Here is an 18,445-nt window from a genome sequence, read left to right on the forward strand (position 1 = left end):
AGGACGTATGTGACCAAGGGATAATGCCTCCTGAATATAAGCCTCCATGGAGCTCTTCTCCGGACCAGAAAGATTGTACAATTTGCTCTTAGGGAGAGGAGCTCCATTAAGCAATTCGATGGCGCAGTCGTAAGGACGATGTGGAGGTAAGGCACTAGCCCTGGATTTGCAGAAAACGGAACGAAGGTCATGGTAACAGGTAGGTATGTTCGAAAGATCGATTTCTTTACTAGACCCAGGGTCAGGTAACTTGGTGTGGGGTACGGCAGACTGCAGGCAATTAGCCATACAGAAGGTGCTCCAGTTGGTAACGCGGGATGACCCCCAATCTAGACAGGGGTTGTGCTTTTGGAGCCAAGAAAACCCGAGAATTAAGGGTGTCTGCGGACATTGTGTGATGAAAAAGTGATGGTACTCCTGATGGTTACCGGAGGTGAAAACGAGAACCGGACCGGTGCGTTTGGTGATGCGTGACAGTTGTTTACCCCCCAGCCCTGCTGCATTAACAGCGTTATCGAGGACTTCGACAGGGAGAGAGAGTTCATGAACGAGACTTTGATCCATTAAACTATGTTCGGCCCCTGAGTCTATAAGTGCTTTAGTTTCCAAAATTTTGCTTTGATTGCAGATTTTGACAGGAACATACAGAAACTTGGGAACATGAGAAGTTTCAGAATTAACCCCCCGTGGCCTGTCACTTAACGGGGGGTTCGGGGGTTTAAACGAACAGCGCACTGTGAGACCTGATGACCCGCCTGCCCGCAGTAAAAACATAATCCCTCATCCCGACGTTTCTTTCTCTCCTCTAAGGAGAGCTTGGAGTGACCAATTTGCATGGGTTCTTCTAGTTTAACCGAAGGCGAAGCAGGGTTAGCAGGAGCAACCAGAGGTAAGTGGCGAACGGGATTGACAAGTGACGACGGAGGCTTACTTTTCTGCTCAATTTGGCGTTCCCGAAGGCGGAGGTCCGACCTTAGGGCGGCCGTGACGAGATCTTCAAATGTGTCCGCTTCTGGCTGGGTGCACAGATGATCTTTAATGCAATCATTCAAAGACTGGTAAAAAATCCCTTTGAGCGCGGGATCCGGCCATCCGGCCTCGACAGCAAAAATTCGAAAGTCTATGAGGTGTTCGCTTACCGGGCGGTTGCCTTGTTTGAGACTTAGCAACCGCCAGGTGGCTTCTTCCTGCTTTCGGGGTTGGTCGAAGACGAGGCGGAATTCTCCCAGGAAGCGTTCGAATGGGAGATGCGTGATGGGATGGGAGGCTAGGAAGGCTTGAGCCCATTGCAGCGCCTTACTGCGGAGAGAATTTACTATTAGTGAAATGCGAGCGTGATCGGCTTGATAATACCTGGGGGCTTGTTGGAAAATCAGGTCACATTGTAGTAGGAACCCTCCACAGGCAGAAACATCACCGAAAAAAGGTTCCGGCTGTAGTCGAACATTTTCCAGGATGAGGGTGGAAGCGGAAGTGGCATTGTTGCCGGAAATAGTAGTGGGAACTGGAGCGGAATGATCCTGGAGTTCCGTTAGCTTGGCGATAGTCTGAGTCGTATTCTTTATCCGGGAAATCAAATCCTCTTGAACTGTCGTTATTCGAGAGATGGCACTGTAGAGGAGTTCCAGAAAAATCCCTTGCTGGGAAACAGTCTGCCGAAGGTCTTCCGGGTCAGCTGGGTCAGGTGTTTGGCCAGTTCGTTCTGTCATGATTCGAACGTGAGTTCAAAAATGACCCAGATGCTGGAACCCGGAAAGAGGCTTGACACAACGGTAAGATTTCAGTGGTTTAATCAGAACCAGAACTTGACAGGACTTCCTTCCAGGAAGAGAGAGCGTGGCCTGGCTGGAGGAACCTTGAACTGGGATCTCCTTGAGGGGGAACAGCGGCGGGGGCGAGGCTTGAACCAAGACGAGGCTAGGCGGCTGGCTGGAGGCTACTAGAGACGGCGTAGGCGAAGCTTGAACCAAGGCGAGGAGAGACGGCTGGCTGGAGGTTTCTTGATGCGGCGTGACTGCAGCGTTGGAGGACTGCGACCAGGTGAGGATCCAGAAGGTTTACGTCCTGAGGCAGAGCAAGAAATATCATGAGCTTAAGACAACGAGACTTGAGACAAAAACGTGAGCTGACCAGACTATGCACCATAGGAGGAACAACAAACTGGCACCGGCTGATGATCCTGGAGGAGTTATGAAGGCAGGTGTAGATGAGGTAAGTGGATCCAGCTGGTCGCGTCAAACACAGGAAGGAGGGGGGAGGAGGGAGTAGCTGACAGGTCATGACAAGAAATATAATCAAATAACTGCATTATCGCCATTGAAGTAGATCTGCCAGCCCTAAAACCATACGCAATAAATTAAACTTATCAATGAAATTATATTATAACCCTCCCACCATCCAAAAACATGCATAACATAGGTCAATTGGCAATTGTAAATTATGCATAGGTGTGAGTGTGATTGTGATACGGTGTGTGATTGTGAACCTGCGACAGACTGGCAACCTGTTCAGGGTGTCCCCTGCCTTCGCCCATTATCGACTGGGATAGGCTCCGGCAGCCCCGTGATCCCAAAAGGGAACAAACCGAAGATGCATAAACAAAAGGTTTTTCCAATATCTTGGAGAATTGAGATAACACTGAAATTGGTCTGTAATTTGTAAATATATGGCGATCTCCATTTTTAAAAATTTTAATAATTTGTGCTATTTCCATGTTATTTGGAAAAATGCCCTCCCTAAAAGACATGTTAAATATACGAGTTGGTGGTTCAAAAATGAAATCAATTGTGTTTTTAATTAATGACATATCAATGTCATTCCAATCTTTGGATCTTCTATTTTGAAATGTTCTTACAATTGCTAGGATTTCATTTGTACTAACCTCAGACACAAAAATTGAAAACTTGTTTGGGTGGATTTTAAGTTCTTTCAACTTCTTTATTGGCTCTTTTATTTCCATTGCAAGTTTATTTCGAACATTAGCAAAACATTCAGTTAATTCATACGCAATAAGCATTGGGTTTCTAATATGAATGTCAACTTTTTTTAAATAAATTGGATACTCTTGTTTATTATTGGTTCTTTTGGTTAATTTGTTTATTATTTTCCAAGTCTCTTGCATGTGTCTAGTCAATATCTTTTTTGAATCTTCTATTTCTACTGTAATACATTCCAGAATATTATCAATAGTGTAAGATAATTCTTCAACAATTATGCTATTTATTGTTTGTTTAATGTATAAAGCCACTCCTCCACCTTTTTTTCTATTTCTATTGGTAGTATAAAGCTTGTACCCCTCAAGGTTGACTTCCACCCTCTTGTTATCATCAAGCCAAGTTTCTGATACAGCAATCACATTAAATATTTTTAAAGATTTAAGAAACAGTTCTATTGAAGAAAAATTCTTACATAAACTTCTGCTGTTGAAGTGAAGAACTGATCAGCCTTCTTGAGTGTCCACATTGTTGTTAAATTGTTCCACAGTATAATAACTAATTTCAAGATCATTGTAGTAGTTTGAGTCCGGGTCAATGTCATTTTCAAAGTCATGCTTCATGTTTTCAGATTGATCATGGATATATGAAACAGACTGAGTTTCTGTACACTGCATTAAGTGATCATTTGTAGCTGTGTTAACTTTGCAGCTTGTTTTATTTTTCGTTGTATTGTCTGTCACGATAATCAGGCATCCAGTCCAGTTTCCAAATTAATGTGGGAATACTTCCTAGGTGTTGTTTGAACAGTCCCAAACCTGTTCCCAGCATACCTGCTTATTTCAGTCATTTGAGGTGGTCCAGTTCTTTCATGTTTCTTATAATTATTGAGCGTGTAGATTCCACTCCGTTGGGTCTGATGTAAACTTTCTCATTCCTTGTCCAAGTTGCTTGAATAAATGGCATCACTAAAGAATCAATGAGAACCAAAGAAACTGTTTTGTTTTAAAGGGTGTGAGAAGTCCGCCCTATGAATAAACACAAAATGGTAAAATACCCCATGCACTTGAAAAGGAACAAGAATTTTCAGTCTTTTCTTTTTTTTCCTGTCAGCTGCCATTCAGCATTCGACCCACAGATAAAGCTGTCAAAGACCCGGTTGAAATGTCGCACATTTAAACTTCAACAGCAACTCAAGAATGCATCTCAAACACAAAAAGAAAAGACATAGAATAACACAAAAAAGGAGGCCAGCCATCATCTGTGACCAAATCTAGTGTGGTAACACTCCAATAAATAAAGTAAAGTCAGCTGGAGCACACTAGTCGCACTTCACATGCTCCCTCTGTGCAAAAGTGTTCTTTAAATCCTTCAGAGTTGACTGGCAGTTTCTTGCCCTTTCTTTGTTTCTTTTACAACTCTCATCTGACTCCTACTTTTGATGTATTTTATTCAACCCCATTGTTCATGAGTTTCTGTTTTGCTGCCTGTTGTGAAAAGTTGCCATGCCTTTTTTAAACACGTCCATAACCATCATAACCCAGGAGATGAAGATTCAGTTTTAAACATTAAGTCATTCAAAAAAACTCCATTAGAGCATTACTCACAATTATAACATATATATAAATTCATGTGTTGGAAATTAATCTTGTAAAAAATATAGAATTTAGAGAGCTTTGTTAAAAAAATTAGGGCAATCCAGTTCTTGTTAAAAATTGTGGTAAAATTGACATGAAATAGTTCACTTAATGTCAACCAATTACAGAACAGCAGTTGTGGGGTCTTTGAAAACATGTTTGATGTTGTTCAAGTGATCAAATGTTCCTGCTGGAATAAACTTCTGCCTTATATTACATCATTTCTGGTATTTCCAATTAGTCAATCAACTGGAGGGATTTCAAAATTTAGCTGAATCATCTGAGTCTGCGCTGTTTAAAATATTGCACACAACAAAACCTTTTCTGTTATCATCAGCTATAGCCAAAAGACTGCCGGATAATGGATTCATGGGTTTTTATTCAATAGTGCCTTTAAGAATGTTCAGAAGGTCATCACAGAGCTTCACAGAAAGTTTTGAGCTAGCACACCAAATCTTGTATGCAAGATTGATAAAAGACATTTGAGTGCAATTTTGATCTAGAACAATAAGTCAGAAGTTAAGGAGCAAAGTCACCTCAAGCACAGCTGTTATTGAAATTCAATTTTAACCAGAACATGTTTAAAACATGCCAATCCGACTGTTGATGAAGGTTCTCATTAACAAGTGACGTTGTCTTGAAGTTGAGTCATAGCATCTGGAAATAAAATCTTTTTTAGTCCAGATGCAGTGACCTAACTTCTAGAAATGTTAATTTAAAAGGTTGTTCCTGTTGCCAAGTTGGGCTGTTTTGCATTAAAGGCTAACAGGCTGTTATAGGATGGGGGTGGCCAGTACATTTTCAAGGATGTTCTTGCCCCAAACCTTCGTACCACCAGAAAAATCTTCTTTAGGGGCTTATAATCGATACAAACAGGGTGATAATTATGCCAGTCTTGTTTTAAAGATCTTTTGTGATAAAATATTTCAATATCACAATTTTAAATAATAAATATTTCTTTGGAACCTCATCCATCACCTGACATCACACATTCCTAGTGCATGACAGATCGCAGTTGAAATCTATCCAACGCCTTTCCTGATGTGTCCACACCCTGCTATCAAATGTAGGATTAAGCTGAATCCCTAAGGACTTTTCTCCTCCTGATTGCTGTTGGCTTTCTTGACCTTAGTTGCTGCAGTCTACAGGATTGGGTCTCTTGATCTAACAATGTCTGGATCACTCATGTGTCCATTACAGAGCTATCTTAGCTATAATATGTTGTGAGATATAATTTAGAGCCTAGACAGTCACATGACCTCACATGAACGCATCTGTCCTGTATCCTGAGGTCTGCTGCTTTTGTGCCAAATCAAGAAAAACACTAAGATAATGAAGGACTAGTCAGCCCTTCGAGGAACCGCTCTGCTGACACTCACCGTATCATGTACTCACCCTGAGCTTTATCAGGCCTTTATCATTTGAAACCTGCTACTCCAGTACTCATCTACTGTACTCTCTGATTATGTGCTTTCTCTCTAGCCTGCACCATGTCAGGTTATGCCCTCAGCAGTTTGGAATTTGACACTGGGAGAGACAAATTGAAGTGTAACAAGTTCCCCTGGTGAGCGTCCAGAGGCTTGCAGCACTGGAACAAGACTCTGGCAGCTCCAGTTGGTCTCACAGTTTTATCACGCTGCTCTCTGAACATGCCACCTCCTCCGTGCTCTAGCTCTCAGATCTGTGCTCTTAATTTTAGCCTCTGAGGATAACATTAGCCTGAGCATTTGACAGACACACTACAGCCACCTTGGCAGCAACCCGTTTTCCCAAAAAAGAATTCTACTGGGACAGAAGTGACCAAAGGTTTCTTTATTTCATCCTTTTCAGGGTCATTGTTTACTGACTTCATTCAGTCAAGGTAATTTCCCAAAAATTGAGTTTGAATTTAGATACAAGTATTGTCAAAAAGACCTCAACTATTGTGTTGTTAGCATAATCCATCCCCAGAGTGAACATGGGCCAAGGCTGGAGGTACACGGTTCTTGTGGTTTGATGTCTTTGACGCTTCATTGTTGGCTCCAAGCTGGGTTTCCCCTTCCTTTCTTTGAGTTCTTCCCCTCTCCTCTCATCTTCACCAAGCAGCACACGTCAAACAAAAGTTGTTTATGATAGATTCGGAACAAAACTCCAGTTTTGCCACAATGTTTCCTCTCCCCCCAAAGTATTTTTAACAGAAAGTGCTCCCTGGGTTTAAGGTGAAGCAAAAACAAACATGTTGCATGCAAAAGACTTGTAAAAGAACCCCCAGAGCTCCACAAACTGTTTTCATCATGCTATCTCCTAAACTAAAAGCTGATTTCATTATTGAAGACAGTCTTGACAAATTACAGACTCTTGCCATTTGTTCCTTAGAGGCACACATGGTGCTGAACTGTAAAATGTGATACCTCTTCATTAATCCTGCTGATTGGAGTACAGCCCAGTAGGATGTATGTAGTTTGGGTGCTGGCAACACACTTCAACAGTGTGTGAGGGCATGCAGACAAGCAAACACATCTGTTTTGTTGCAAGCACATGTGTGCTTGTGTATTTACATGCAAACCCATATGGGTAGTGAAACATTGGTGCCTCTGCTCTCACAGCCCTCCACCTTAGCATGTGTGGAATGGGGTTATTTGAGCATCAGAGCAGAAATCTTGCATCCATCTCATCTGACAGCTCTCGACCTTCCAGTAATCCCAGTATTTCTCACTATCTCACTCCCTGTTACCTCACACATACATACACAGACAGCCAGTACAGCATCAAAGCCACTCGGCTCATTGATCTGCTGCTCCCACTCCTGACTCCAACAGCAGCTACTGGCCAGATTTGCTGTCATTCAATCTGCATTCTTGCTTTAAAGTTTCAGGTCTTGGGATATCATGTCATCAGGCCTGATTAGGAGGAGGAGTATCATTTATCTCAGGTCACTAGAAAAAAGGAGGACTCCACTGTGATTGCCTTTCATCTGATGTAAAAATATTTGTAATGACCAAAACAGAGCCGCTTCAACAACAGCCATGTTTTAGTTCATCTTTCTCTCTTTTCAGTCCATCAGATCGTTAGTACAGTTTTGATGCAAATATGTCATAATAGATTACCCTTTTATTGTATTTTTTTATTCAAATTGTGCAATAATGATAACCAGTGGCAAGAATATGACAACAGTAATAATGAATAAATGCATTAATTAATAAATAAACTTTAAAATAACACAATTTTACATAAGAGTCACAGGAAAATTAAAGTCTAATATTAGAAGCAAAAAAAACTTCAACAATCATTTGATCGGATGGTAAGTCAATTCAACTGAATTAAGCAAGTGCTCTAATCATATTGTTTTGTTTTTTTTTGTCACACTATAAAGCATTTTTGTTGAAGTGTGCTATTCAGAAAACAAATCTACCTTTCTTAGTATCCATTGTGATTTACAGCATCAGACTACTCCACCAGCAGAGACCTCCACTATGTTTGAGGAGATTCCAGTTTGGAACCTGGTTCCCTAAATAAAGGAAATTACTAAATATGAAACTTTGTCCCTCCTGGTTTTACCTGGACTGAAACATGTGAAAACATTCACAATAATAAATTATTAAATATCTTGTATTTGATTTTTCTTTTTTTCTTTTTATTCAAACAAGCTCAGTTGTAAAATTGTTTCCAAGTTGTTCAAAAATAAAAACATGTCCACAGACAGTTGAGGGAAAGCGTGGGTGGGGTTGCTCTGCGCCAACAGACCTGGCCACAACTCAGAGGTGAATTTCTAATGAACTCCTGCCGCTGAAAGCGGCATAATCATATTAAAAAGACCACTGGGAACGCTTTTAAAATAGATGAAAAGATGATCGGCGTGCGAATTTTAGAAAAACTGTTGTTTCTTTAGTTGCAAAGTTCACAACTTTGTTAAGATAAGATAAGATAAAGATACTTTATTGATCCCAGCTTGGTTAATTGGGTTGTTGCCGCGTCCGCTTTAGGCTCAAAGATACAAACACACAAACAATGTTTGACAATAGAAAACAGAACAATCAATCAGGAAAAGAACCATCAGTGAAAAACAATTGGTTTGCATGACAGCTCTGGAGAAAAACAGACAGACCTCAAATGAGTTTATCTATTGCAAATGGATGACGAGTTTTAGAGTCCAATGGAGGGAGATAGGAAGGATCTCCTGTAGCGGTTGGTGTGACAACAAAGCTGCCTGAGCCTCTTGGAGAAGGTGGTCCGCTGACCGTCCAGAACAGGATGGAGAGGATGCTCCGGATTATCCATGATGGATACAAGATTATTTAAAGTCCTCCTCTCCATTGCACCTGTTGTAATAAAACTGTAGAGAAAGATCAAATAATTTGTCTCCTTTATGCATAGATGCAATTAAATGAATTCAGGCATATGGCTCAAGTAATTTCCAAAGAATATGTAATTGTTGTCAATTACATATTCATAAAATATTACAAAATTCCACTGACCTCCTTGCAACTTGTCCAGATTTGCAAATGTATGATTTCAAAGAAGGACCAGCAGAAATGTTATTATAAAACAGAGACAGAAATATGTTGCTCCAGTTTAATACACTGTCTGATTTACTGCCTGCTTTCTTCTGCTTTCTCCATCACTCTAAAAAATCTGGTTTTACTTGGGCTCCCAGCTCTATTTAGGAGTGCTTTGTCAACACAATGAGTGGAGGAGGTTTTGCCAAATCAAAATTATGTATTGTGCTGTAAAGAAAAAAGAATGGGAAAACCTATCGTATATGACTGGTGCTGAAATTTCCAAATTTCTTCAAGATGTGGGGACATTTGTGGAGTAGATGAAAAAAGTAGTTAATTTTTCCCAAATGTTGCGAATACTGCATGTTTGTGATTAGAGCTCATCTCATATGAAATAATGTCAAACATGTTAACAGTTAACCTCCCTGAGGAGAGTGACCCAAACCAGAATCATTAGGGTATAAATTGATTTATCTCTCCTTTTGTTTCTGTTTGTTGTTTGATGAACTCATAAATCCCAACTCCAATGACAATGGTATTTTGGGTGTTTTTAAAATCATCTTGGTGCATTTGTTGATTATGGAGGACAAATATAAGGAGAATTAACATTAAAATGCATTTTTGAATATTTATTTATTCAAATTGTTGGGAATCAGGAGCAGTTGAAAAATTGCTGTTTGAAAAGGAGCGTATTTGTTACATAGAAAATAGGCTGGGCGGGGCCAGAGGCTTCCTGCTCTGCTCCATTCTGATGCATCCACTTGTAGGTGGCTATATCCATGTACATCTTTATGTTTCTCATCTGAGCCGGAATCTGTGTCAAAACTGTACAGCTTGATATTTTCAATCTTTGTCCTAGAAAACATATTTTCTTAAATGTTGGCTAAAACAGCATGATCATAATTGAAAGACCGCTGGGAACACTTTTAAAATAAATATACCCAGCCTGCAAGGCCAATTGGGCCTCGTATGGTTTAAAAGTGGGCAGAAAATGTGGACCCCGAATGGGTTTGTCCGCAGTTTCCGTGGTGGCCCCACCTGTGTTTGTCCACATTGGTTAAAGTGGGCACTCCATTGACTGCCTCACTACTCTAACAAGTTGCATGGTGGACAGCATAACTTGCTTTGCCGGACTCTGGGCCCAGACTTGTCCATCAGATTGCCAGATGGAAATCTGTGATTCATCACTACAGAGAGCACATCTCCACTCCTCCAGAGTCCAGTGACGGTGTGCTTTACACCACTGCATCCGACGCTTTGCATTGCGCTTGGTAATGTGTGGCATGGATGCAGCTGCTCGGCCATAGAAACCCATTCCATGAAGCTCTCTGCGTAATCTACTTGAGCTAATCTGAGGGTCACATGAAGTCTGGAGCTCTGCAGCAATTGTCTGTGCAGTAAGTCGGCGACGTCTTTGCACTCTTTACCTCAGCATCTGCTGACCTCTCTCCATCAGTTTACTTGGGCTACCACTTTGTGGGTGAGTTGCTGTTGTTCCCAAACTATTCCATTATGTTATGATAGAGCTGACAGTTGACTGTGGAATATTTAGGAGTGAGGACATTTCACCACTGGATTTGTTGCACAGGTGGCATCCTATGACAGTTCTACACTGGAATTCATTGAGCTCCTGAAAGCAGCCCATTCTTTAATGAATGTTTATTAAAACAGTCTGCAACACCTGAGTGCTTATTTCTTTACACCTGTGGCCAGGCCAGGTCATTAGGACACCTGATTCTGATCACTTGGATGGGTGAGCTAATACTTTTGGTGTATGTTTAACTTGTGGACATGAATTTGTTAAATTCACTCCTCTAAATGCTTCTGATAGTTATATGTGGTGAAAATCATTCACTTTGCCTATCTGTAAACTTGTTTATTTTTTACAGTTTATTTAATCCTATTAAGCAGTTTTTTATCTGTTTCTTCTCATCAAAATTGACTCATCATCCCAAAGTATTTTTCCAAGACGTTTTATTTTATTTTTTCATTTTATTGAAGCAAAATTGTACCTGTTTATAAGTCATAGTCTCCCAATCAAATTAAAATTCAAATTAATTTTATTTATGCAGCACCTTTCATGTAAAAAAACAGCTCAAGGTGCTGTACTTAAAAACAAACAGGAATGCAGAAAACACCAATCCCTATTCATTCAATAAAATAGTTAAATAAGCCCAGCACAATAAGATACACAAAAACAAACACAAGTAAAAGAGAAATGACTAAAGAAAAAAGCTAAAGAAGAGAGAAGTCAGAAGGCGGCGTCTGCCCTGTCCTCCTATTGGCCGGGATGTCAGCATAGACACAAACATCCCGGCCAAGGGTGAGAAAACACTCGTAAACAGTCTAATTTGACTAAAAGATGTGAAACAAATAAATATGTGTTAAAATATCATACAAAATATAAGAGTAAAAATTCTAGATTAAACAAATATGTATGTGATAAAATATCATAAAATATAAAATTCTATATTAAACAAATAAAATGATAAAATTATGTGTTAAAGCATCATAAAACATAAAAAGAATGAAGAACAAAAAGAAGATATGACATGAATTCTAATTAAGAGCTGCTTTAAAAAGGTGTGTCTTTAATTTTTTTTTGAAAAATTCGACAGTGGATGAGGCCCTCACATCCTCAGGTAGGATGTTCCACAGACGAGGCCCGTAGTATCTAAACGAGGCCTCGGCGTGGTTTTTTGTCCTGACCCTGGGGACCTTTAGCAGGCCTGCATCTGAGGACCTATGGGCTCTGGGAGGTTCATAAGTTAAAAGCAAGTCGGAAATAAAAGAAGGACTAAGACCATGGACACTCTTAAAAACTATTAAAAGAATTTTAAAATCAATCCTGAAGCTGACAGGGAGCCAGTGCAGAGATTTCAAGATTAGTGTAATGTGCTCCCTCTTCCTAGTTCTCGTTCAAAGGCGTGCAGCAGAGTACTAGACTAGCTGCACGCGATTGAGTGTGGTTTTCTTTACACCAGAAAGGAGGGCATTACAATAATCTATCCTTGATGTAATAAAAGCATGGATTAAGATTTCAGCACTTGCTCTAGAGAGAAAGGGTCTCGCTCGGGCGATATTCCTTAGATGGTAAAATGCAGATTTAGTTAGTTGATTCATATGTTGGTCAAAGCTCTGCATCCAGAATCACACCGAGGTTCCTTACTGTGTCACATGTAGTCATAGAATTGGTTGACATATAAAATTGGACCCTATCCCTCTCAGCTTCCGAACTGACTACCAAGACTTCAGCTTTGTCTTGGTTGAGCTGCAAAAAGTTCTCTCCCATCCACATTTTAATATCTAAAATACAATTTAAAAGGTTATCCATGGGTGAAAATAAACCTTTTAAATTTAATGATCACATTCTGCTGTCCACTGATCCTTGGACAACAGAAGATGACAACACAGAGATTACGGAGATTACAACACAAATAAAAAGAAAAGCATAATTTATATTTGTATTTAGTCTATAAACAGATGAAAGCATATTTAATCTGCTGCTTTAATGAAAAAACATGAAACTCTTATGAATGTGTGATCTGTAGGAAGTGGCGTGATTTGTAATCTGCTTCCCCGGCCTCAGCAGTGGTTGAGCAAACAAAAGCAGCTCAAAGATTGGAAGTGAGTGACCCCAAATCCACAGATATTATTTACTCTCACAGGGGCCAAAGGCTTGCATACAGTATAACTCTGCATAGACGAGACTGAGGTCAGAAACCCTTTGACGTTGAACTATACACTTGCTCCCCAAAGTTTCTTCATTGTAGCTTTACCATTTATTGACCTGAAATCGCATCTTTTGCCCCGTTGGCTGAACCCCACTGTCTACAGTTGAACTGATTTATGTCCAGATCATAAACCTGTAGTTACCCACAATCGTTGTGGTTGTTTTTAAAATAACGTCTTTTTTTTAGAATTTTGGTAGAATGCTCATCAAAACCACATCGCAAAAAAATTCAAAGTAAAAAGGAGAACACACATGTTGCATTTCCTCCATTATTTATGTTTCTGAATAACTCAAGCTCCTCATTTTGTTCAAACAATTCAAACTATGCTGCATTCTTTTAAAAGCATTTTTGCTCTGGTTTACAGAGGCTTATAGACAACAGAGGTTGTAACCCCTCTGAGCTAAAACCCCTCGAAGTATTCCAATGCTGTAAGACTGGAAGAGTACTCCACATGAAAAAGTCGTGTAGATTGTGGTGTAATTACTGTCAACTACTGTTGACTCTTGCTCAGCAGAAATGTGGCCACATCTTTAAAGCCATTCCTGAAGTTGGATTTCATTGAGCATCCATGTTTGGCCACAGTTCCCTGCTTTCCCCTCTGCCTCAGCTCCTCTGACTCACACTGAACACTGTTGCCAGGGCTACCATTTATTAAAATTGGTCCACAACTTTGAGCCTCATCTCCAGACTGCAGCGTGGCTGACAGCGGACATTGACCATAAGAGCCCCTGACATAACCAGATCCGTGCACAAACACACACGTGGAAGTGACTTTGTGTCTGACAGATGTAAATTGTGAATGAGAGCATCTATGCAAAAACTAGCTTTTGGAGGAGAGGGGTTGACAGAGGAGGGACTTGGTGGGGCAATTCTTTAAACATTGGTGCCCTCTTGAGGTCACAATTTGTCATTATCAGGTTTCCCTTTTCACCATTTTGTGAGACAAAATAAAGAATCAGGTGGAATAAACCATTTGCTCACTTGTCTTTTAGAAATCATTCACAAAAATCTCCTTGAAAATGGCAGTTATTATTCAAAAAATTAAACGTTGGTGTTCTTCAGCATCTAAATGTAAGCAATGTTACAAGTTGAGCTTTATCACAAAGGTGGTGCGAGTGTTTTTATTTTACTTACTTGTTTGTCTTCCTGAGTCAGCTGCTGTGGACGCATGCAGATCCGGTATATGCAAGTTATGCAGATTATAGATAAAAGATTTTTTTTTTACAGTAGAAAGCATTTGAGAAGATGAGAGTTGTGGTTTTGTATAAAGTGGCTAAAAAGTATTCTGAAGTTGTGCAGGACATGGATGAGAAGTTTAGAACAATAGTGAGGTCTGCTGTAGGTTTGACAGAGAAGTTCAAGAAGGTTTTTTTATTTTTTTTTATTGAAATGCAATCATTACAAAACTCTCGCAGACACAACCACACAATGATGCAAGGCACAGCTCTTCAAAAAAACAAATGAAAAGAAAAAAAAACCAACAAGAACATATACAAACTTTCTGAGAACTTCAAAACGGTGGTGCATCTAAGCTAGAGTCTGAGCTTATTGGTTTTGCTGTCCTGAAAAAAAAATGTAATATATGACGTTTGACAGAATCAGCTTAAAATAGATTTCACTTATCTGTTGTAAGCGTTTACAGCAGCTGGAGGAACAACTAAAGAGGTTTGCCCTGGAAAGGAGAAACATGAAGGTTACCTGCTGCAAGACAGAAGAAATGCCACAAGTCATGAAAAGGTGAGGTAACAGATACTCATCCGGAGAAAGAAGGACGATTTTAAGTTTTTAGGAAAACAGTCCAAAGCATGGAACTTTGGGGAAAAGAAGTAAAAATGTGTGTTCAGTTAGGTTGGAATGTGACAAAAGTCTCTGCAAAAAAACAGGAAAGAGAGCTGCAGCTGGCTGAGATGTGGAAGTTTAGTTGTGTATCTGAATGAAACAAGACAGGAATAAAAAAACAAATGTTGTGTTTTGGGGGCTCATCCGCAGTACAGTGATGAACCCTTTTTAGCCTGTTTTTGACTGTAAAGGAAGAAAATAAAGACTTTGAGCCTGTGGTTTTCTCTTCTTTTTCATGCAAGTCCTTCTCACTCATAACATTTTGTATTTACTAGAAACTAAACCAGGTAAACATGCAGTCTCATAAGGTTGATGCTCCTTATTCATCTCCATGGGAGATGTTTCATCTCTGCATTTCACTCTGAAGTACATGTCTGCCTCCAAGTGGCCATTTAGATTTACTACCATCTGTTAATGAACTACTTGTTCTTATGTGTTTTTCCTATGTAATATTTGTCTATTTATCTTTATAGGTGATGGACTATAATAAAATGGGAAAGATCTTGGGATTGCTGTAACAGTTTTGGTATTTTTCTATTTGTTTTGGTAGTTTTACCAGCTTAGTCACCAAGTGGAAAGGGTCTTCCCTGAGGAGGTCATGGGTTCAGAATATTGGTCAGTTCATACCAAAGACTCTAAAAATGGGGCTGAATATCTCACTGCTTGACATTCAACAATGAGGGGTCAGATTGGTGGGTTTAAGCCAAGAGTGAACCGAGGTCATGACTGTAACTCACTGCTTCCCCAGGGGGTACGGTGAACAAATCTAACCATTCCCCAGTGTTACAAGACTGATGGGATTTTAAATTTTAACCTGTTGCCTTAAAATGATTTTTTTTTCAGTTTGTAGAAGCAATTGTTTAAACTTCAGACCTTTAGAAAAAAAGGTCAAAATAAATCTCCACTAATGCTGCTAGTTGATGATAGACTTGGCCAGCTCAGTTGGCTGGGGGTAGGACTGGCACAGGAATTCAGGGTTTGCTTCCCAGGGGTGCAATGAGCCAAAAAAAATCCAGTGTGGGTCCTTATGCAAAATCTTTCACACTGCTGTCGATCTGGGTTGCGCTGTGCCTTAAATACAGGGTTGTGTCAGGAAGGGCATCTGACATAAAAAATAAAAAAAATCTTTACCAAATCACCTGTGCAAATCAGTGACAGCTGTTTCGCTGTGGCGACCCCCTGATGGGATGTGGTGAAAGATGAACAATAACCAGACTTGATATCAAAACTATTTATGAAATGATACAGAGGTGCAGAAGTGAATGGATTCTATTGTCATCCTATAAAAATGCTCAGTGAAACTTTGTTGTCTTCTCAGGGATGTTGGTTCACAATAATAATCAGTTTAATTTGTTTGCCGTCTTTGTTAGAACCGAAAGTCGCAGACAGTTAAAACAAATGGAAAAACGGCAGTAAAATATACACTGAAACACACTCTTACAATCAGCCAAAGCAGTCAAGTTATGGGGGAGTATGTGAGGCGGAAAAAGTATGTTATTAGCTTCTTGGTGAATTGTGGGAGAGTTTCAGAGGGCAGGGGGAAGGGATGATAATATGCTGATTATAATACCAACATCAAAATAAAATATATGAATAAAAACAATTAACAGCAGTATTGAAGATTGCGTGTGCAACATACCTAAATAAACATTAAAGGTGGACTACAGAAAACGAGAAAGAGGAGGATGAAAGCAGTATTAGCTACAGTTTATGGCCTTGTTTATCTGAGGTGGAAGTGGAGGACAGCTGTTTCTGAGGCTTTTTCTTCAAGCTTTATCAGTCCTACCTAGAGGTACACATGTTTTACTGCAGGGTTTCTTGTCCATGAGGATAGCGCATGTTTTCTCTTAGAGTTCAGATCTGGAATCTCCATCAGAATAAAATGCTTGACTACCTTCACCCACATTGAGTGCTTCGGCTGCTGTGCAGGTTACAAACCAAACTGCCATGCTGTTTGTTACAATGAACACAATAGTGCTTTGGAGATGCAACAGTATTGGAGGTGCCCCAGTTTGTCAAAACATTGGCTCAGTACTCCTTTAACCCTTGTGCTATTCTAGGCACTTTAACGTTGGGAGTTGGGTCATCTAGACCCACTAGACAGTGCTCTGAACATTTTTTTCTTCAATGATTTGTGATCTTCACTGGTGTCCATGGATTACATGAAATCTTTCCACCTTTATCAACCTTTGTCATGGTAGGGAGAACATGACAAGGTAAGGGTGGGGTCATCTAAGATAGCACAAGGGTTAACTGACCCCCCTTGCATCCAATGATTGCTCTATTTGTTTAGTCTTTTTTTTCTTTCTCAAAAGGTCTTGCCTTTTGCCAGGCCACAGTTGAAAGTAAGATTTTCCTTTCTTAATCTTTTCTTAGTTAAGGTTAGATAAACACATCTTGCTTATTATGGTGGCCCTGAAGTTCAAATCGCATCAACAAATAAAATCACTCAATGCAAAATCATTTTAAACATCACAACAACAATTAAAAAAGGAAAACAAGTATTTAAAAAACAACATTACATTTTGTAAAAGAAAACAAAATTTCAGAAGCCAAATCCCTCCACTGCCAATCCTTCACTGCAAAAATTCAATGAGTGCAAAAACACACTTTATAAGCTTCTTCATGAAATATAAAATTCCTCTATTGTGCTTTTAAGCCAGCATAGTACTTATTCATCAAAATTTTACCTTGGAAATGCTGAGAAAACACAAGTTGCTGTGTATTGCACTGTCCCTGTGGCCGGCTTAGCTTATCACGCGAAATTAACTGACATCAGAGGTTCAGGGCATCCTCTAGAAGAAGTCTAGACAAGAAAACAAGGTCATTTTAGAAATATTAGGGGTGAGCAACGGTTGGAAAGCCATCATTCTAGCATCCACTATCACTTCCTATGTCATAGCATCAAGTCAAGAGGGACTCCTCATTACACTAAAAGCTTTTTGAATTCTTTCCAGCGAAAAACACCATTGAAAGTTTGGATGCTGCAGCTCACTTTGTGGAATTAACAAATGTCTGTACCATAAATTAGGCTTTCGGGATTTTATTACAGCACTGCAGCTGAACAATGTAACAAACTGACTAGAGAACTGAAAAATGTCATGAAGAGAAAGATAAGGGCATGTCTTTTCTTCAGTCTTTTGTTTTATTTCAAAATTACTGTTTCACATCTGTAACTGTGTTCAGTAAAATGTATCTCCACTCTGTTGCATGGAGCCTAGCCCACATATTTGTCAAATGACCACAGATGGACACAAGTATGAAAAAACAGAGTTTGTGCAGCTCTCACAGGACTCCAGGATTGTTTGTGGACGCCCAAGTGAGCCTTTATCTTATCACACTGTTGTGTTCAGGCATGCAGAGGCCCATCCTCAGCTGTTCATCCCAACCCCTAAATACCCACCCACAATTTGCTGTGGGATTAACACATTTCTTTCTTGCAACATAAATTGAAGTGATTTGTGAGGGGGTGATGTGTCTAACATGTAACCTCTACAACATTCTTGCTGTAGATAAATGACCCACTGTTGACTCGTCATGCAAATCCTGAACGCAGCATGCTTTCCAGATTTTGTTTTCTTGTTAGGATGAAGCATGCAGGGCTTTGGGATTCTCAACTCACAGTGGAGTTCTTTCTTACTCAATAAAAAAATTCTAATTTGTTGTTTTTGGTTAATCATAGTTATCTTAATTTATGGGCTTACACTAAATCAGATAACAAAACTCTACATATGTGTCACAGAACCCCTAATCACAGTATTTGCAAAAACAAAATAGTTCTAAATTCCTGGTAAACACAAAAGGTTTTTTTCAGATTTAGATGCTTA

At 39.7% G+C, this 18,445-nt stretch overlaps 1 long non-coding RNA gene across 1 annotated transcript; it reads right to left on the reverse strand.

The window, feature by feature from the left end:
* Positions 1-1,773: 1,773 nt before the first annotated feature.
* On the reverse strand, positions 1,774-2,325 carry LOC111947974. Its single transcript, XR_002873966.1, has 2 exons — positions 2,143-2,325; positions 1,774-2,064 (listed from the first exon to the last, which is right to left on the reverse strand). It is a non-coding gene; the product is annotated as an uncharacterized LOC111947974 (long non-coding RNA).
* Between the last annotated feature and the right edge of the window lie 16,120 nt (positions 2,326-18,445).

Source organism: Oryzias latipes, chromosome 10 (assembly GCF_002234675.1).
Source record: "Oryzias latipes chromosome 10, ASM223467v1".
NCBI classification, from domain to species: Eukaryota; Metazoa; Chordata; class Actinopteri; order Beloniformes; family Adrianichthyidae; genus Oryzias; species Oryzias latipes.